Source organism: Peromyscus maniculatus, chromosome 21 (assembly GCF_049852395.1).
Source record: "Peromyscus maniculatus bairdii isolate BWxNUB_F1_BW_parent chromosome 21, HU_Pman_BW_mat_3.1, whole genome shotgun sequence".
NCBI lineage: Eukaryota > Metazoa > Chordata > Mammalia > Rodentia > Cricetidae > Peromyscus > Peromyscus maniculatus.
Window position 1 is genome coordinate 44473371 of NC_134872.1, and position 21571 is coordinate 44494941.

General features: G+C 46.2%; 1 pseudogene; it reads right to left on the reverse strand.

The window, feature by feature from the left end:
- Nucleotides 1–20543: 20543 nt before the first annotated feature.
- Nucleotides 20544–21127, reverse strand: LOC102922373 (large ribosomal subunit protein uL23 pseudogene; annotated as a pseudogene).
- Nucleotides 21128–21571: the final 444 nt, after the last annotated feature.

Below are 21571 nucleotides of genomic sequence, written 5' to 3' on the forward strand. Positions count from 1 at the left end.
CCCTGCTCCCTTAGACTGCTCTCCTGGGGTCACCTCCCACATAAACTACTTGCATTTCACTCCCTGTTTCAATTTTATGTTGGAGACATTGATAGGTCAAAAGGGCAACACACTAACAAATTATCTTGTCCCACAGAGGACATTTGGCAATATCTGGAGGCTTTGTGTGTGTGTGTGTGTGCGCGCGCGCGCGTGCACACACATGCTAGTTGAGGGACAAGCTACTATCAGTATGTAATGAGTAGAGACAAGGATTGTGGCTTATTGTGATTTTTAAGGAACTCTCAGACCAAAGAAAGATTCTAAGTCCAGCTTGGTGAACTAGTTAGGTTATTGAAGCTGTCACAGGAGCACTGGGAAGTCTCCTAGGGGACTTTGGGCAGAGAAGCCTTTTCTGGTCATTTGTTCACTCTGGTGGAGTGAGGACTGGAATCCCAGGGAGGAAAGACAACTCCCCAGGATCTCATAGGAGCCCCATAAACCCACCCATCTCTGGAGAGGATGCTATAGGCCTGATCACATGAGGGTCTCTGTGAGATGTCCTGCTGCTTCAGTCAAGATGGAAATGAGCATGCCCAGCACGGAGGAATGACTTATACAGTACTGTTAAACTACAGTGCATAACACAATCCACACAAGAATTTCCAGGTCTCAAATGCCAATCATATCCAAGAGTGGGAAACCCTGACTCAATGTAGCCATGGCTCACGGCTCATACCCTTAGTTCAACTCATTACCTTAGAAATAAGGTAAATGTTGATTTTGGAGGACAAGCTCACATAGATGGCCATCCAGACGACTTCAGTTTGCCCTCTGTTGCAGTAAAACACGGGTTTGGGGGGCTGTCATGGTGGTTCAGCCCTGAGCCACATGTGAGAAAAAAAAAGTGGCAGTGGAGAAAGGGACAGAGACGGTGTTGGCTTAGGACAGCGTGGAACATGACTATGATGCCAGCATTATCATGGAGGTCCCAGTGGCAGGGGACTAGTAATGAAGATTCTCAGACATTCATGTTTAACCACTGAAGAACAACTAAACTTGTCTGTTGGGAAGCTGGAGAAAAATCTCAATAAATGAAGTCCTTGCTCCGAGGACCTGAGTTCAGTCTGCAGAACCTACATGAAAGCACTGAGCCCCGTGATGCACAGGGGGAGGAGGAGGAGGCAGATCTTTGGCCCCACTGAGCAGCCAGTTTGCCTCACCCACTCTGCCTAGCTCCAGGCTAAAAAGAAACCCTGCCTCAAAAGAGGTGCAGCCCGAGAACGACCCCGAGGTTGTCCTCTGGCCTTCATACACATACAACACAGGCAAAAATAAGTAAGCTAAATAGAATAATGTTGGGGGAAATGTGCAGAGCTTAACTGAGCATTCTTGAGAAGTTTGGAAGACTGAGACATACAGGCAATGGAGGCCCAGCTCATGAGGTTTCAGAGAAGAATAAGAAACTGGGCTATGTGACCTTTGCATCACATTTGGGCGAAGGCCATGACTGAGAGTTCTTGAGAACACAGAGAAGCTGGTTTCAGAAATGAGAGACTAATTTCTTTGCCGGAGGCTCTCTCTAGACAGGCTAGCAGTCAGGCTGTGGCAGGACTACTGCTCACAGTCCTTATCCAGGTCTACACAACAAGGGGAAGAGAACAACAGGAAAATGGGATTTCAGCAAAATGTCAAACAAAGCAGCTGTAGTTGTTAAAGAGAAATTCCTCTCTGCACCAGGGCTGAGAACCCACCAGTCAAGGTTCCAACTTGTGAAAATGTGAATTAATTTGAAAGGACGGAGCCTAAATTGAGACGGCGAATGAAGGCAGAAACAACTGCCTACAGAATGTTTTCTCAGATACAGCATCAAAGACGCACAGAAGCTGCTTGGGTGTGATCCAGGGCGAGCTGGCCGTGGACTTTAACAATGCAGCCTACGTGGTGCTGGTTTTGCAAGTCTGCAAGAGACCAATGGGAGGGAGTCAGGGAGGCTTGCACTGAGGGTCCAGAAATCCACTGGACCAAGCAGTGTCTGCCAAGACTCTCAGAAGCCACTGCATGAAGATGGAGCCTGAACTGTCATGGAGACTCCAGGAGACTTACAACACCAGGATCGCGGGCACCTGCAAAGGGACACTCCAGGCACAGGTGGGGCCGTGCAGAAAGGGTTGTGTGTGCTGCACGTGGAACAGGCAGAGGACTAGGACTAGAAGTATGTAACTTTTTTAAAAACAATAGCTTATAGTTCAGAGATTGTTTCTGAAGACACTCTACACTTACATTTCTGAACAAGAAATGGAAATTAGAAAGACTACAGGTGCTCATAAAGCCTGCCAAGCCTGAGCATTGTAAGTTTGACTTCTGGACCTGCATGAAGGAGAAAGCTGAACCGCACAAGGTATTCTCTGACCTCTATGTGCATGCTTATGGTATATACGCACAAAATAAACACGTGAACAAACAAAGTAAAAGCGGAGAGGAGGGATAAATGCATTCTGCATCATGAGATGAACATGAGACCTCAGGGCCAAGAATAGAATGCTATGGTTTAAAGTGTATTCAGGTGTCAAGTTGGCAAGAAGTAACTGGCTGACCCAGTCTGTCAGTTTGATAGAATCGAGGAGCTCATGGGAAGCACACACATATCTTAGTGTATCTGTGAAGATGTTTCCAGAGAGTTCTGACCAAGGGAAAGGTCTCACCCGAGGTGTGGGTGGCACCCTGAGCTGGGGTGTCAGACTGAATACACAGGAGAGGATCGGAGCGCCAGCCTTCATCTCTCTCGGCTTCCTGACGGTGGACACAATGTGACCAGCTGCTTCATGACTTCCCCCAGAGGACTGTCCCCTCAAACTGTGAGCCAGAAGAAAGGCTTCCGTCCTTAAGTTACTCTTGTCAAGTATTTCGTCACAGCAAGGAGAAAAGTAGCAAATGCACAGTTCTGTAATTAGTTGAGAGGCAATTAAGAATTACACAATTAGCTGTGAGGCTCCTCTTCTTACTCTTTCAGAAATGCCTCCATGAATTTTGTTCTGTTTCCAGATAAATTTTAGAATCAGCCTCTGATGATATGAAAACTCCTGCTGGTGTTTTGCTTGAAAAGGTCTGATTATATAGATCAACTTGGGAGACTTCAGTCCCCCGCCCCTTCCCCAGCACACACGAAGCTCAAGTTCTCACACTGCTCTGTGTCCAAGTGTGAGCAATGGCAGCATGTAAGACACTCAACTAACTGGTGTTTCAACCTCCTTTCTTCCTCCAAGGTTTTCTGATTGTCATTCTTGAGACCAGTTTCTCCTCCTCATTCTATTTATTTATTTTATTTTATTTATTTATTTATTTATTCATTTATTCATTTATTCATTTATTTATTTATTTATTTATTTATTTATTTATTTATTTATTTATTTTTTGGTTTTTCAAGACAGGGTTTCTCTGTGGAGCTTTGCGCCTTTCCTGGAACTCACTCTGTAGACCAGGCTGGCCTCGAACTCACAGAGATCCGCCTTGCTCTGCCTCCTGAGTGCTGGGATTAAAGGCGTGCGCCACCACCGCCCAGCTTATTTATTTTTATTTTTAAAAGATTTCCTCATTTTATTTTATGTGTATGAACACTTTGCATGCATGCATGTATCTGTACCACATGCATGCTTCAGGCCTGAAGAGGTCAGAAGAGGGCATTGCATCCCCTTGAGCTAGAGTTACAGATGGTTGTGAGCCACCACGTGAGTGCTGGAAATCGAACCCTGGTCCTCTGCTAGAATAACAAGTGCTTTCAACCACTCAGCCATCTCTCCAGCCTCCCCAACTTTATTTTTTGATGTACCTTAAGTGTACTTACTATTTTTTCATTTATGTCTTTAAATATTCCTATAATGAGTCATTATAATGATGACATATATATGTATATATGAGTCATGTATCATTATTACAATCAAATGAACACACTTTTTTAAAAAAATTTCCTTGATACTGGCTTTAGGATCAGTATGCTATGTTCTTACTGACTTCTCTAGCAAGTCAGCATGCACTCCATAGACACTGAAATCAGTCATGTGCTTGGCCTGAGGCACTCTATCCTAGAACTTTCTGAACAGGGCACTGTGGGCAACACTGTGGGTAGCCACTGCTGACTTGTCCAAATGATGACAGAAAACCCTTTGAAGGAGAAAGTGATGATTCAGTCTCCCTTCTAGATCTGTACTCTATGAATAATTCTGAGGAAGTCAGTCCAAGCAAGGTGCTGGAGAGAAAACTGCACATGGGGCAGTGCCAGTGTGCAGGCTGTTTCCCTGCTCTCTAATCCAGGATTATACACACTACACACATGCAGTACAGCACACACAAGAGCACAGTGACACACATGTACAGCACACACAAATGCACACTCATATGTACCCACACACATACACACACACACACACACACACACGCACGCACGCACGCACGCACGCACACTCAGGATAAATATTTCCCTCATCTTTAAGCTTTCTTTGTGAAAGCAGGAAGTTGATCTAAGCCCTTACATGTTGTGGCATGTGGTGTAATTCTAAATCCCATGTTCTTTACACCAGGGTGGTTAATCTTAATTTCAATCGGATTAAGACATGCCCAGCAGGTTAGTAAAGCACAGATGAGCATGTCTTTGGGGGTGTTTCCAGGGATGATGGACTCCAGAGGGCTTTGACCCAGGGAGTGGACTAATCCCTTGATGGAGTCATAAGAAGATGTGAAGGTGGAGAAGGTCTGCTTGGAGAGCTCAGGCAACTACAGAGTATGTCTTGGATGTTGCATCTTGCCCTGGCCTCTTCCTGTATTCCTTTTCTCTCCTTCCTGGTGACCGTTAAGTGACTTCTCGTTACCACCTCTCTCTGTAGACTGACATCTCTGAGACATTCTTCTCTATTTCTGTCTGGTATTCAGTCACAGCCGAGAAACTGGGTGAGGTGGCGCAAGCCTTTGATCCCAGCACTTGGGAGGCAGAGGCAGGTGGATCTTTTGAGTTGAAGGACAGCCTGGTTTGCCTAGAGAGTACCAGACTAGCCAGGGCTACACAAGTGAGACCCCAACTAGACAAACAAACAAACTAACAGAAAAACAACAACTTAAAAAAGAGAAAATACAGTAATGCCACGTATCTAAGGCTTGCTTCACATCAAGCACTGAGCTAACATTTTATTCTGTTTGGTGCTCGTGCATCTGGCGGCGTGGGGGAAGATAAAGGTTAGAGAGGGACGTGAATTCCTTGTCTGAGGCCATGCAGCAAGCCCACCAGGGGTCCAAGCCCAAAGCCGACTGCAGTGAAAGCCGCCTATGCTCTACTCACATCCCTGTGTGGGTCAGGGACAGTTGGGGGTGCTCATGTGCTGGAACGTGGTCCCCACTGTGGCGCAGATGAGATGGGGCCTGGTGAAAGGTAGCTTGGTCACAGGACCACCGCCCTCAGAAAGCACCGAGGCTGATTTCACAGAGTGAGTTCTTGCTAGAAGGAATTCTAGTGTAAGGCCAGTCCATATGCTGGGCATTTCTGCAGGTGGCAGCTCCCTGTCTGTCTCTGTCATGTTGTCATAGAGCAGGGGGGCTGTGGGGGGGCAGCTCATCACAGACCGGAGGGACAGGACCACCTCATCTTGGAATCCAGCATCTCAGTATGAACCAGACGAACCTCTTCAGTGTATGAAGCACCCAGCACTGGTTATTGTTATAGCGACATCGAGCAGATTAACACACCCTTCAGCATCACTGGTCGGGGGGTTCCTCAGCAAGCATCAGCCATTCTCCCCTGGAGGGCCTTCTCCTGTCCTGGAAGATCCAAAGTAGAAGGAAGCCAGCGTCCCTGGCAGCGGCTCTCATCCGATCGATGACAGATGGCACGGGCGTTGAGGCTCCTCGCTCTTGGTTGGGGTGACTTAGAGGGGTGTGTTTCCCCTTCCTGTCTTGTTTCTCCCCTACCCCATCGTCACCTCCAGAGGCACCCCCAAACCCTCCCCCCCAGTCAGATTTCCTGTACTCACATTCTCATCCCAGGATCATTTTATTTTCCTGGATCTTACGCCGGACAATGCTGTTAAAAGGAAAAGTATTGGCTCAGGATCCCCAAGACCAAGTTCTCAGACAAGTTCAGCACAAAGGGGAGTTATTTGCCCCAGAGGGACAGAGGGCAACAATAAGGGACAAAGACAAGAGAGAGGGGAAGGGGGAGAAGGGGAAGGGAACCATGGAAAAGGGGCAGGGGTATTTGTCCCAGAGGACAAAGGATGACCTCTGAATAGAGGGGAGACAGACGTGGCCCATAGGCATAAGACGGTGTATAAAGGTGACATGGGAACCCCTTGTTAGGGTGAGATGTTAATTGGGCATGTTAATTAGGCGAGCCAAAGGGGCTTCTGATTGCTGGACTTCAATGCTTCAGTAGCTGGACCTTGGTGGCCAACCTCAGGAGGAGGAAGTGGACAGATAAGGGAAGAGCCCTTGGGGGCTGGCTTCAGGAATGTAATCTAATATAATCTTGGTTTTAGCAAGGCAGAGGGAATTGGGGAGAAAGGCAAGGTCTTCAGAGCCACATGTTCAAGTGATCTAGTGTCCCTTCAGCTGTCATGAAATTGGACATAAGCATGGTAGAAACACTAGCTGAAATTTTGTTTTTAGGTCCTTCTGATTTTCCTTCTGGCTTGTTCTGTGTAAGCCTGGTACCTTGTTCTCTGTACTTCTTGAGAGCTAGGAGTCAGGCGCTCTGCGGTGTGAGCTGTGATGTTTCACAGAGACTTATGGACTCTCGTGGCACCTCTGGACTCTGCCCATGGTAAGACTGGGCATCTGGAGACTAACTTCATCCGTGAGCCGGAAGCTCTGCCGTTCTGGCCCCAGGATTTCAGGTCTTGTAGTGCAGATAATTCAGGCGGACTGGCTGAGTTGAGTGTGTGTTACTCTGTAGCAGATCACTAACAAGAGGGGGTGTGTGGCAGGGAGGTGTGATGAGGGGGTAAGGGGCCAGCAGCTGGTGGGAAAAGGTTCTTAACAGGGAAGCTTTTATGCATGTAATCACACTGCTTTAGTTTTTAAAATTTTCCTCCTTCCTCTCTCCCCGCTCCTCCCCCCTCCTCCCTCCCTCCCTCCCTCTCTCCTCTCTCTTCCTTCTTTCCCTTCCTTCCTTCCTTCTTTTTACCTTTCATGTGTGCACTTCAGGTATTTTCTTCAATCACTCTCTGCCATTTTTTCTAAAAACAGGGTCTCATCAGTTCAGCAAGACTGGCTGGCCAACGGGTTTCTTTCGGAGGTCAGCCAGTCTCTGTCCCTCACCTCCACCCCTGCTCTGGTTCCAGACATAAGCTGCCAAAACCAGCATCTGCAGGAGTGCCAGGAATCTGAACTGGGTCCTCTCGCTCGCTTGTACAGTAGGATGCTGAGCCATCTCCCCCAGTCACTTCTGTTTAGAATCAGTATGCGCTTTTAACAGCAGGGACGTTATAAAAGGCCATCTCCTCCAGCCTGTATTGGTGGCAGGGACTGTTCACTGTCGTTCATTTACGGAATCTGCACGAAGGGAAAGGTAGCTCTCAGGACAATGCAAAGAACGCCAGCATTTGCTGTCGGCGGCCCTGGTGCTCCGAGACTGTGGCCTGCCATCAGGCCTGGCTTCCACGTTAATTTTTCCATCTGCTTTGGCTGCAGGTAATTTGGAGACACTGACGTCACTGGACCATCTGTTCAGTAAAGCCACAGCAGTGCTCCCCTCCTGAGCTGTTTATGCCTTGACAGCTACTTTGGGCTATTTTAATGCACTCTGGGAGGGACTGCATTGTGTTTCAAGGAGCCCTTTAGCATTACATCAGAGTCAGAACGGAAGTTAATTCTGTTTGTAATCATTTTTAAAATTCAGTTATAAATAGAAGTGCTAAAATTCATGGTTAATCCCAAGACAAGAAGAAAAAGCAATGGGTTGCATATGAATTTGAGTATTAGTGGTCATAGGAACATAGAGCATGCTTTTTTCTCTCTCCCAGCTCACTTCTGACAGACTCAGTTTCCCCATCTGATTACTCCAGCTGTGCCCTGGGCTTGACACAAGGAAGGTACTGAGTAAATTTTATAGCATGAAATGATCAGTCTTTCCTTACTCTGGGGCACTCTTGAGTATAACTTATGTACTGTGAGTATAACTTATGTACTGTGATGATGCCATTCTTGGTGTCAGGCAGACCACATCTAGAATTAACTAAAACCCAAATGACTGGGCACAACTGTGAGGAATTTTTTTTTCTTAATTAAATCATTTGAAGTGGGAAGAGTCATATCTAATCCATATCTTTGAGGTGGGAACATCCACCTTTAATCTGGGCAAACCTGCTCCAAGCCTACCTAAGGACATGGCAGAAGGAATCCTTTACTCTTTCCCTGCTTGCTCTCATTGGCAAGCCCATGCCTTCCCTGGCATGGAATCTACTTCTTCAGGATTCCAGTGTATACTGAGACATCCAGCTCCATGGATTCTTGGACTTTCTGTTGGTAGACAGCCATTGTTGGACTAGCTGGACCACAGCCTGTAAGCCAATCTAATAAACCCCCTTTCTATATATGCATGTATGGATTCATTCTACAAGTTCTTTTCCTATAGAGCCTCATCTAACACACACACACACACACACACACACACACACACACACACACACACACACACACACACACCAGACTTTCATCTTCTGGGCCCAGAAACAACAAGGAGTTCAGGTTTACTTACTTGTAAGAAGGACTCCAGGGACCTGCACAGGGACGGAGGCTTCACCCCGGACCCACATAGATAGTTAGCGCCTGTCCCATTTTCTAGAGAGCCAGAGACATCTCCAGAATGGAGCAGATATTTGTTGTGTGACAAAACTTTTTCTGGGGAGATGCAACACAAACATCTATTCACCTCAGACAGCCCAAAGTACAGATACCATTGTGTTACCACTTTGAGGGAAAAGAGATCCTAGCAGCCTGGAGCCAAGGAATACCACAGAGTCACACCTCATAACAAACCTCACACAAGAGGTTTATTGGGAGGGAAAAATCCGGGAGGGGGCTGCCTCTGCTCAGGTGAGAAGCAGCAGGGAACTGAGCAGGAGGTGGGCTTTTTACAGGGTTTCTTAGGGGTGGAGTTTCCAGGGTGGAGATTCCGAGGGTGGGAATGGGTGAGATTTCAAGTCCCGAGCTTGGGGGAGTCCAGAGATTGGGGGGATTTCATGCTCAGGGATCAATGGGTTTTGGTCAGTTTTCAAACCCAGAGGTGGGTTTGGATCTTTCACCCAAGTCCAGCTTGGTGCACCAGTGACTTTTATTGGGGTTACTTACAGGAGTCTAGGTGAGGGATTACGTAGAGAAGCAGAGATGACTCACAGGCAGCCGCATCTCCAGGGCCCACCCCAGCATGGTGACAGCTCACAAAGGGAGGACCCTGAAGGATGCTGCACAGCCTGCAGGCAGCTCAGCAGGTTGGAGAGTGACCTTTCCAAGGACTGTTCCAGGCAGCGCAGCTGGTTTCTGCTTCTTCCGGGCAGCACAGCTGGTTTCTGCTTCTTCCAGGCAGCACAGCTGGTTTCTGCTTCTTCCAGGCAGCACAGCTGGTTTCTGCTTCTTCCGGGCAGCACAGCTGGTTTCTGCTTCTTCCAGGCAGCACAGCTGGTTTCTGCTTCTTCAGGGCAGCTGGTCTGGCCTCAACATTTTTTTGCAGCTCATCTTGCCTAAGAGTTTTTTTTTGCAGCTCCACTTAGTTGGTCTGAGAGGATGCTCGCCTCTTACAGCTTACCCTGTCCAGGAGGGACATAGTCAGTCTGGTCAGTTTCAGGGACTTCCTAAATCTGCTTTGAGTTCTTTACCTTTCTTCTTTACCCATAGGATGACTGGTTTCAATCTCAGAGGAAGCCGTTACACAATATTCCTTCTGAATCCCTACAGTAAGTATTAAACCAGGGAAGAAGGGTGTGGCACAGGTGGTCCGTTCAGGGCTGCATGTTCTGGAGGCTCTTGTTCACCGCACCTTAGTCAGGTGGGGCTGCTGGGAGAATGGTCAGCTTTCTTTACAGGTGCTAAGCACTGATACATCAACCATACTGCAATGGAAGGCCACACATCCATGAATCATCACCACAGATAGGATTTGATGATTGAAAAGAAAAGGAGAGAGAGAGAGAGAGAGAGAGAGATCAGACACAATCTCCCTCCCTATGTGGATCTGGGAGGAGTTGGGAGAAGGAAACTCATTGTAGGAAATTCTCAAAGAACAAATAAAAGCATATTTTAAAAGCTAAAATTGAAAGAGGAAAAATTCTTCATTATGTCCTTATTTCTCCCCTCACCATCTTCCCAGATGAATCTACACCGTAGGCCATGTTGGCTTTGCCCTCTGACTGGGTCCAGATCCTTTCATTTATTTCGTCTTCTCCAGAGTCAGCTTAGATCACGCTCCACTGCCCTTGTCGGAGGCCACAGGTCCTCTACATCCACTCTTGCCCTTCTAATGTGTTTTCTACAACTTGTGATGTACACTTGCGGATACTTTCTTCATTGTCTGAGACTTAGGTGACACAGCACTGTTTTCAGAGTGAAGCTCAGATTCTTAATGCCCTCTGCAGAGCTGGGCACAGTCGTCCCCAACTGCTGCCTGCCTCCTTGGGTCACCTTGATGCACACGCCTTTCTTCTCTGTACTCTGACGTCAGCTGTCTCCCCAATGCCATTGCATGGCTTTTCCTTCTGGTCATCTTTTCTTGGTTCGTGCCAACCCATTTTTCAGATCTCCAGTCTGTTTGAAATTTCTCAGTAATCTGTCATTCGTCGCTGGTGTCTGCTTTTGTTTTATTTACAGCAAGCCTGGTCCTCTGTCTGCACTGCATGAGCATGTGTGAAAACCTAACACTTTCTTTTGTGTGCAGCAGATCCCCTACCTGGTTCATGGTCACTCATTCTCATCTCATTTGGTAACAGAATCCTCAGTGTTTGACAAGATGCGTGTCTTACGTGTTAAATAATGGTCAAAGGTGTGAAAGTAAGAGTGTGTCCATTGACAAAAATGCCCTCCTCTTTCCATTTCTCCCTCCTCTGAATGGATAATAGACGCTATGGCTAGAGACCTAGTTGTCAACCTGGATCATAAAGTGAAGCTGCATCCTGGGAACTGTGTGTAAGACAGAAGGTGAGTCCTTTATGCTGTGGGCACAATACTAGGTTATCTGCGTCGACATCAGAAGTAACTTCTATATTGCATAAATGTCTTAGAGTTTTTTTTTTGTTTCATTGAAACACCATGGACACTTACATGAATATTGTAGAAAGAAAATAAAGAGCAAATGAGACAGGCAACCACAGGGACTATTTTAGTAATCTGTGAGTCTCTTCTAATGCACTGGGCAGCCTTTCTGCTTAACCTGCTCAAGCTGCACACACATACACCCTAGAAACATGGGTCTCCTACCTGCTTCTGGCTACACAAATACCCTCTCTAAACAACAATATAAACTGTTGTCCTCCTAACAGTAATTAAATCTGGGTAGTTACCATTCAAATATACTCCAGAATAGCCAGTATGAGCTGGTCTGAATTGGTTTGCGGGATAAGCCCAGTAAATGAAACTGTCCTTCTGTGAACTTTCAAGGAAAAATATTCCATCTGTCCTAGTCAGGGTTTCTATTGTTGTGATAAAACACCATGGCCAAAAGCAACCTGAGGAGGAGGAAAGGGTTTATTTCAACTCACATGTCTGGATCATGGTCCATAATGAATGGAAGTCAGGGCACGAACTCAAGGCAGAAATTGAAGCAGAAGCCATAGAGAGGTGCTGCTTACTGGCTTGCCCCTCATGGCTGCCTCAGTCTGCTTTCTTATAGAACTCAGGACAACCTGCCAGGGATGGCACCACCCGTAGTGGGTAGGGTCCTTCCACACCAATCATTAATCAAGAGAATGCCTACAGATTTGTCTATAAGAATTATGGAGGCATTTACTCAATTAAGATTATCTATTCCCAGATATTCTAGGTTGTGTCAAGTTGATATAAAACTAGCCAGCTCTCCGTCTGATGCCTATATATAATTGAGTGTGCATATGGTTAAAATCAGATGCCTTATGGGAAAGGGCATGGACAATAGGGAAAATTAATATAGGCCTTAATCTGTCAATCAAAATAGAGAACTGCCTTCTCTATGTCCATTAAGAATTAAATCCCTCTTGAACCCTATAAAATGAAGACTTAAGCAATAATCGAGGCCCTTGAGTATCTGCATTTACATGGCCACTATCAGTCCTGACTCTGTACCCCTCTTTAATCTGTACTATTGTTTGCTCCAGACAAACCTTCCTTGCTACTTTTGCAAATCTGTGGGAGCCCTTATTCTTTGAATAAGAGGCCAAGAGCCTAGACGTAACTGATTCCACCCCGACCATGAATAATTTAAGAAAAACTTAAGTAAACCCCTGTTTAATGACAGTTAGTTCTCAGCCCATTGGATTGAATTGGCCATATTGATTGCATCTTTTTCCATATGGAGAAATAGACAACACAAATAGAGTGTAAGAAAAAAGTCGGTCTATTCTCTGTGGATACTGTAACTGCAGTGCATTTTAGCCTATCCTGACAGATACATCAATCAACACCCACTTCTGGCAATGCCTTGGGCATTGGCCCAAGATAAATCCACAAACGAGATAGAATAAAAATGTTTGTGTGCTTATGTGTGTGCATGTGTCTGTCTGTGTGTGTTAAATGTGCACTTGATACCCAGAGCTACAGCACAGATAGAGGAATAGAAAGTCAACAAATTCACATATTAGGAACATAGGAATGGCTGAGTGGAGTCCTGATATACCAAATTATAGAGAAAAATAAACTTCAATCTGCTTAAATAAGAGTGGAAACCTACAAACCCAGGCACTCCTAAATCCTAGAAATATTAACTGTCAAGTAGAATACTTGAGACATTTTCAAAACTGTAAGTTTAATTTTGCAGCAGCAAGAACTAATTAGAGGTATCATTAGATCAGCGAAACCGTGGTTAATTAGAGCTATGCTTCCAGAAGATCCACAGTTCAGTTTGATGTGCTGTGGTAAGAAAGCACAGTAATCAGCTGATTCATTAGGAAGAACTACAGGGTGAATGACTGTGCTGTGTGTTCAACAGTCCAGTTTGGGTGTCAGAAGCTGGGTTTCAGAGAACACTCTCAGAGGGCCATCTTGGTGTCCACAGTACTCAGATGTATATGAATGACAGTTCTCAGTCATTCTCCTGCTGCTGCAGCAGAAGAGCTGAAAAGCAACTGCCGAGGAAAGGGCTGGCTTTGTTTCACAGCCCAGCACAGCAGGGGGACCCAGCAGCAGCCAGGAAGTCACATCGCATCTGCACTCAGAAAGCCAGCAGGAAACAGGAAGTAGGGCTGGACTCTAATGCCTCAAGGCTCACTCACCTCAGTGGCTCACTCTTCCTCCAGAGCAGCTTCACCTCCTGAAGACCTCACAACTCTCTTGGAGACCACGTGTTCAAACACACGTGCCTGTGGGGGACGATCATATCATAATCATAACATACAAGCTTATTATGACTATGGCATATATGTACACGTAAAATATGTAGGAGAGACAGGAATACATATGAAAAAAAGACTCTGCAGACGTTAGGGTTTTCTTGTACTTTCCTTAATAGTTATGTGGTGCTCCATAGTCTATCTCATAATCTATTTAGTCACTCTCCCGTATCAGAGGACTATGTGCTAATTGAACCCCAGATCCCTTTGAACACCTAAGAACGTAACTGTATTTAGAGGTAGGGCCCTTACTGAGGTGCTCAAGTTCAATGAAGTAGCGATGTCCAATCCAATATAACTTGTGTCATTACAAGAGGAAAAGACCAGAGGAAAGGCCATGTGAGGACAAGGAGGTGAAATCAACCCTGCTGATGTCTTGATCCAGCCTCTAGAACAACTTGAAAATAAATGACCACCTTTCAGGCCATCTCATCATCAGTGTTATGTTATTGGTATCCTCACAGGCTGATGTAACCAGTCTATAGGTAGCTGCCAATATTTTGCTATTATAATTAGTGCTGTAATGAAGAATCTTGTAAAAATATTGTTCATGGTTTTTAAGAGATGTATTTTTGGGATAAATAGCTGAAGTGGGATTGCTGGGTCCAAGGTTAAGTGCATGGTACAACAGTTTTATTAGACATTGACGAATTCCCCTCCCCTGGGATCTTTCTGCATTCCAGAGCCCAGTGACTGCCCAGCCTGGTCAGTGAGTTGGGGTAAAGTCCTGCATGTAAGCTCATCTCACAGTGAAGCGCTGTTATATACTACTTATATATTCTGTAAGATGATGGAAGCTCATCAGTTTAACTATGTGAGGGCCATTGGTAAGTATCCTTTAACCTCAACACATTATTATCCAACTTTTCGATTGCATTTCTACATAAAATCCTTCTCTCTCTCTCTCTCTCTCTCTCTCTCTCTCTCTCTCTCTCTCTGCTGTTATTCAGTTTCACTTTGGTCTTTGGGGACAGGGTCTTCCCCTGTACCCCAGGCTGGGCATGAGTACACCACCACACCAGCACTTCATTTTGTAAAAGCACAGTATACATATGCACTTATATGGAACAGTGGATATGTGTTCTCCTTATATCAAATACTATGTCCTAATATTTCTGCTCAGTTTTTACATGTCTCCTTTTTTTTCACTTTATTGCAATAGTTTTACATCAAAAATATTTTAAACCTGCAAAAGTGGCCAGAATAGTATAAATATTTACTTTACATTCTCAGCCCAAATTTACCAACTCAGTTACTACCTTCAATTTTCTTTTTCTTTCCTTTTTTTCTTTTCTTTTTTGTCCCATTTGCTTTATTTTTCTTTCTCTGGACATCTCTAATTTGCAAATATGGAGTACTTTCCTTTACTATAACACTTCAATATCAAATTCTTAAATTCATCCAATAACAGAAGCATTCACATTTATATATTACAGATTTGACCAAATTTTGCCGCTGACCCCAGTAATATCTCGTACAGCTCACTTTTGCACTTAGCTCTGGCACCTCTTCACTCTTTCTATTATTTCGGCACGGGGCATGGAACCCAGGACTGTGCACATGTTACTTAGGCAAGCATTTTGCCACTTAGCAACATCCCTGTCCTTGTTCCTGTGGATCCCTTGACTTCTTTAGCTTGATGCATTTCTCAACCTTTTGTTGTCTTTCATCACAATGGAAGTTTTGAGGACACGCCATTCACTCTGCAAGTGTCTCCAGTGTGGGTGTGTCTGCTGTCTCCTTTGGGGTCGACTCAGGACTGCATAGGAAGAACACCACCACGTAGTCCTTGACATTGACCCTTTATTGGTAATGTTTGCTGAAAAAAAAGAAAAAGAAAGGCCATGACTGCTCCTAGGTATAATGGAGAAGAAAACTTATTATAGATATGTGGGCGAGCATAGCCAGAGGCAGAGACATCTGGGGGTCCAGAGTGGACATGACCAGGCTGAGCTGGGCCGTGTGGGGGAGGGGGAGGGGGAAGTAGAGGGGAGGGGAGAGGGGAAAGCAGAGGGGAGGGGAAAACCAGGTGCAGCAGCCAGGAGGCCAAAGATACAAAAAAGGAAGGGTAACCTGGTAAGTCTGGATTATATAGGGAAGAGCCTGGGGGGGGGGGGGGCAGCCCACCACTGGGCTGGAGAGTTCAGGGTGGAGGGCAGGATATGCCAGCCCCTCCCTGTAACAGGTAGGGACTGAGGAATGCTGGGAGAACCTTGAGGCCAGGTCTGCTTTGATATGTTAAGTAGGCACCTCAGCCTTTTGTCCTAGGCTTGAGACAAGCTGCCTGTCAGGTTTTTTCCTCTGTAAACCTCAAAAAATGTTCCCCTTGGTGAATGTATCCATTATTTGTATCATTGCAATAATAAAATACCCTGACAAAAGCAACTTAAAGGAGGACTTTGGCCCAGAGGTCCAGGGCACAGCCCATCCAAGAAAGGAAGATCTGGGGGCAGGAGCAGGAGGCGGGGCAGGAGCAGGAGGCTGGAGAGACCCGCAGACCACATCCAAACACCCGTTTCCAGCACAGAGAGACCTTTATTAAGCAAGGCAAAGACAAGGTGGCTAGATCTGAATTGGACAGAAACAGCAGCAAATAGCTTTGTAGGAGTGATTTTAAGAGGAAAAAAATGGGAGGTCTGTGTTAGAATTAACTAGGATCAGTTGGTAAGTTCTGATTGGATATGGGGGATTTTTGACTGCTGGACTTTGATGTTTTGATAGTTGAACCTTGGTGATCAGCCCCAGGAATGAGTCAGGCATAAGAAGGGCCAAATAAGGGAAGGGACCTTGGTGGCTAGTGTTAGGACCATAATTTGGTGGTTTATGTAAGGGGGAAGGGAGGGGGGCACACAGACTGTGAGTGCCATGTTTGGGCCTGTTAGAGCCTTTTGGAGGGAAGAGAGCTGGCGGTACCCCCAGAAGGATGTGAATGCTTGTGTCCACCTGTTTATCCTTGTATGACCCCAGCCTGCGGAATGGCGCCACACATAGTGGGCAAGTCTTCCCTGCTCAGCCAACTGTTCAGAGACTCCCTAGGTCATGTCCAGAGATGAGTCTTGTGTGATTTTAGATCACATCAAGTTGATTATATTAACTGTCACAGTCAGTGTTAACAATCACAGTAGTTCATAAGTAATTCATTGGTGATGCTTTGAATCAATTTTTTACACACTTCTGCATCCTTTAATGGCCCTTGCTTGAATTAATACCATGGTGCCTGCAAAATAGAGATTTTCTAATTCCATCATTCCTTCTGTAGCTATTAGTTGTTCTTCTATTCTTCTTCTGTTGTATAGAATCTCTCTCTCTCTCTCTCTCTCTCTCTCTCTCCCCCCCCCCTCCACATCTGTCAGTCTCCCTGTTTATTTAAAGACTACACAAATTCATGAACTTTTATTTTATCCATAGATTCTATTCCGTTGCCACCATTATTCCCTTTGATGTCTATCCAGCATTTTTAATTTCAAAGAACTCATTCCCGATTGCCTTTTCCTTTGCAAATGTCCCCTCAGTGATTAAAACAAGTGGGTCATCTTTAAAAGTTCTCTTCCACCATGAGTTTTCTCTCCTTTTCCTTGCACCTTTTTTGAGAACACAGCTTCTTGCAAATACCTGGGAGCTGCAGCTTGTCCGTTCATCCTCACACACAGGGGTGGGCAGACACGGGCCATTGGTTGGCCATTTCCTCTTCAGTGCTGTGAGCACTTTTCCCTGGACACACCTGCATGTTGCTGCTGTCAGGTGTGAGACATGTGGACTGGAGGCGGCCACACTTCCTGATGCATTGTGGAGCTGTTTCCTCTAGATGGTCACATTCCCTCCAGGAGGGAGGTGGGAGGCTCCTGAGAACCATGTCTCCCCACACCCCCCATGCAGTTACAGAAACTGTGAACAATCATGGAGGACTCTTGGGTAAAGCTGCCACAAAGTTGGGATGGGGACTCCAGAGATGTAGCTTTCACCTATGCTGGCGTGGGCTTTTAGCAATACATCCATCCGAGTTATCCAGGCTGTAAAAGTGGCCCCAGTAAATGCTCTGTAGAGCAGGCCAGGCCTGGGTGGAGCTTTCCTTTGTTCTGTTGCTGCTCTAGGTGCAGGAAACAGCATTTATTCACGTTCAACAGGCCACAAGAGTGCCAGCCGGCCATCCTTCCCGCCCTTCCTGAAGAACCAGGGCAGAATTACCAGGGGGCTCCAGCCCTCCACTGTGGGATGCCTGGCTCTCTCCCCAGACAGCCATCAGGTTTTGGTCTATCACTGAGCTCATGGCTGAGTTCTCACACTCAAGGCTAGGCTAGGGGAACATCTATGCTTGGGAGGAGAGTGGGCATCAGCCCAGCTTTGCTGAGGGTCGTCTTCCCCTGAGCACTCCCTCCACAGTTCACCAGCCCAGACACTCGCGCTTCCCTGGGGTCAGGCTGAGTGGCAACTTCCACTCCAGCCGTGGTGGGTTCCTCCATCTGTTTACTGTGTCCCCTACCCCGTCGTCATCGTCGTCGTCGTCGTCGTCGTCGTCGTCCAGACATCCACTAATACCTCTCAGGGTGATGTTAGCCCCTTCCCACATTGCCAGGGCTTATTTCCTCAGCAGTTCTGCGTATTTTCAACAGAATTTGAGGAAGGCAGGGAGATGACCACGTGAGGATCTTGAGGGAGCTTGTCTGGGAAGTTGGGGACTTAAGTCTTAGTCCTAAACTGGCCACATCTACATTACCATCATCTTCTGCTTCTTGCATCCTGTGGCCTCTTACAACTCCGACATGCCCATGGTCTCCTGCTGTGGATGATCGATTGATAAATAAAACACTGATTGGCCAGTAGCCAGGCAGGAAGTATAGGCGGGAGTAGCAGAGAGGAGAATTGAGAGAACAGGAAGGCAGAGAGGAGGAGATGCCAGCCTGCTGTCCAGGGAGCATCATGTAAAGGCAACAGGTAAAGCCACAGAACACATGGTGACATACAGATTAACAGAAATGGGCTGAGTATAAGAGTAAGAGCTAGACAATGGTAGGCCTGAGCTAATGGCCAAGCAGTTTAAATAATATAAGCATCTGTATGTTTATTTTATAAATGGGCTACCGGACTGCCAGGGCTTGGTGGGACCCAGAGAGAAAAACTCTAGCTACAGTCTCCAGGGGCCATTTTCCTCAATAGCTGAATCTGTGAACCTCATCTCTACCATTTGAACACAAGGCAAATGAACACCAGTGCCACCTTTTTGATCTCACAGTGCAAGAACTTGCAAAGGATTATACGCAGGAGAAGCCTTGGAAGCAAAATTCAGGGAGATGAATGCTGCAAACTTTCAAAATGATCCGAAACCCTGTTACTTGCTTTCTACTTTCAATACCCCTGCTAAACACAGATGTTAACTTCTCTGAAGAACAGGCCTTTCTAGAGGCACTCAAAGAGCTGGAGTACAATGATGCGTAAATCTAATTAATCTTATCAACAAAAACCAAGAGTTAGACATTGGGGTAAAAACCTGAACAACCAGAGAAGGAGGGGAGCAGCCACAAGTGACTTCCTACCTCTTCCATTCCACTGACCAAAAGGGCCAAGATCCTGTCTCCACCCCGCCTTACCACTTCCTGTCCCTCTCTCCACAGTCCTCCAAACCTCTATGGTTAACTAGTGGCTATCTCTGCCCTCTGACTCCAAGCAAGCTTCATCTGTCAGAACACAAATAAAATATCACGCAACAGTACAGCGATCAGGCTTGTAAAGCAGCAGAGGGAAGACACCTAGTACAGCCACAGTGGCGAGAGTGTATCAAGTGCCCAAGGACGCTGAAGACATAGCTTTGCCCTAAGGAACCTGCTGTTTCACCCATCAGGTTTTCAATTATGGAGCCAAATTGGAAAGAAGCAGTCAGCTGGTCACTACTCTGGACAGATGTGATGATGCGTGAGAGCCCACTTCATAGAGATGATGGCCGGCGGCATGCAGTCTGTCACCGTGGAAAACAAAACAGTCTGAGACTGGAGCGCAAGATGTGACTATCAAGAAGTCCATGGAGCATATGGCATCGCGGCACGCCAAGGTGTTAGAGGAAAGGCAGGTGGAGATAAAGACGACGACTCTCAGCTCGCCTGCAGCATTTGCTCATGCAGCAGCCTGAGGGTTATCCAGAACTGGTAGAACACCTGTTGGAAGAAGGCCTGTTGTTTATGATGGTACGAGTGCTTTATTGAGGCCAGATTTTACACTTGCCTCAACTATCTCTTGCCATAACCAGCTACCTTAGAACCAGGCATCATACACAATCATTTTATTATAGATTCCAATATTACATCTGGCTGAGTAATTCTCATAGTTCATCTCAACTGGAATTGCTTGCACAGCTCAGTGGCAGATTTCTTCAGGTGTATGAGCTGCTCTGTGGCATCCAGCAACTTCACTCAGGGTTGGTACTGTGGGGTGAATGGAAAGCTGGGCCCAACTCGGGCAAAGATAGCAGAGGCCGATGTGTCACTTCAGCTCATCAGTCTCAGCCCTCTTGGACTTGTCCAAGTGGCTCAGGGCTCAAAGAGAAAGGATGGCCACAGACAGCATATGGCATAAGTCCTGAGTCACGGCACCCTTTTCCTGCACTGTGCACCAGACCTCACACTCAAGGCAAAGGAGAGCAGACCAGACCAGCATAGTATTAACAGGTAAGCAAGAGAACAGTGCTGCATTAGCTGACTTCCAGGGTGAGTGTGTAAGTCAGGGTTCTCCAGAGACACAAGATCTCTGGATTTTCTATTGCTGTGACTAAAAACACCATGACCAAGGCAACCTATAAAAGAAAGCTCTTAACTTGGGGCTTGTGCTTCAGAGGGTTAGAATCAGGATTCCAGAGCAAAAACATGGTGACAGGAACATCTGAGAGCCCACATCTTAGGCCGTAAGCAGGGGACAGAGAGCATACTGGGGCTGGCACAAGCCTTTTGAAACCTCAAGCCCACCTCCAAGTGGCACACTTTCTCCAATAAAGCCACACTTCCTAATCCTTCCCAAACAGTTCCCCCAACTAGGGATCAAGCATTTTTTTTTTTTTTTTTATGGTGAAAAAGTATATTTAGAATTAGCCAGCTGGACTCAGTTTAGATGATCCCAATTTTGTTGGCAACATCCAGAGCATCATAGTCAGGAGCCAACTGAACATATGCCTTCTTCTCTCCATCAGGCCTTATGAGAGTGTTGACTTTGGCCACATCAGTGTCATAGAGTTTCTTCACAGCCTGTTTGATCTGGTGCTTGTTGGCCTTGACATCCACAATGAGCACAAGTGTGTTGTTGTCTTCTGTCTTCTTCATGGCTGACTCAGTGGTCAGGGGGAATTTGATGATGGCATGGTGGCCAAGCTTGTTTCTCCTGGGCGCGCTCTTTCGAGGATATTTCGGCTGCCTCCTGAGCCCCAGGGTCTTGGGCCACCGGAACATGGGTGACGTGCGGATCTTCTTCTTTTTGTGGCTGTGGACACCTTTCAGCACTGCCTTCTTGGCTTTCAAGGCCTTCGCTTTGGCTTCGGCTTTGGGAGGGGCAGGAGCTTCCTTCTTCGCTTTCAGCGCCATCTTGGTGAAAAGGATGGGGATCAAGTATTTAAACATATGAGCCTATGGACATTTTCATTTAGACCACCACAATAGTATAGAGATAGATAGATAGATAGATAGATAGATAGATAGATAGATAGATAGATAGATAGACAGATAGATAGATAGACAGATGATAGATAGATAAGATAGATAGATAGATAGATAGATAGATAGATAGATAGATAGATAGATAGATAGATAGATAGATAGATAGATAGATAGATAGAGACAGATAAGAGGTAACTCATTAGGGGAGTTGTTCCCATGCTCGGGGAGGCTGACAGCCCCACAGCAGGCTGTCTACAAGGCAGAGACACAGGGATGTTCAGTCTAAACCTAAAAGCCTGAAAATACAGGGGTCAGGGGGCTACTGGAGTATAAGGGAGACCGGAAGTGTAGCTCTGATGTGCAGAGGCAAGAGGAAAAGAGTAGATCCCAGCTACAAGAAGGAAAAGA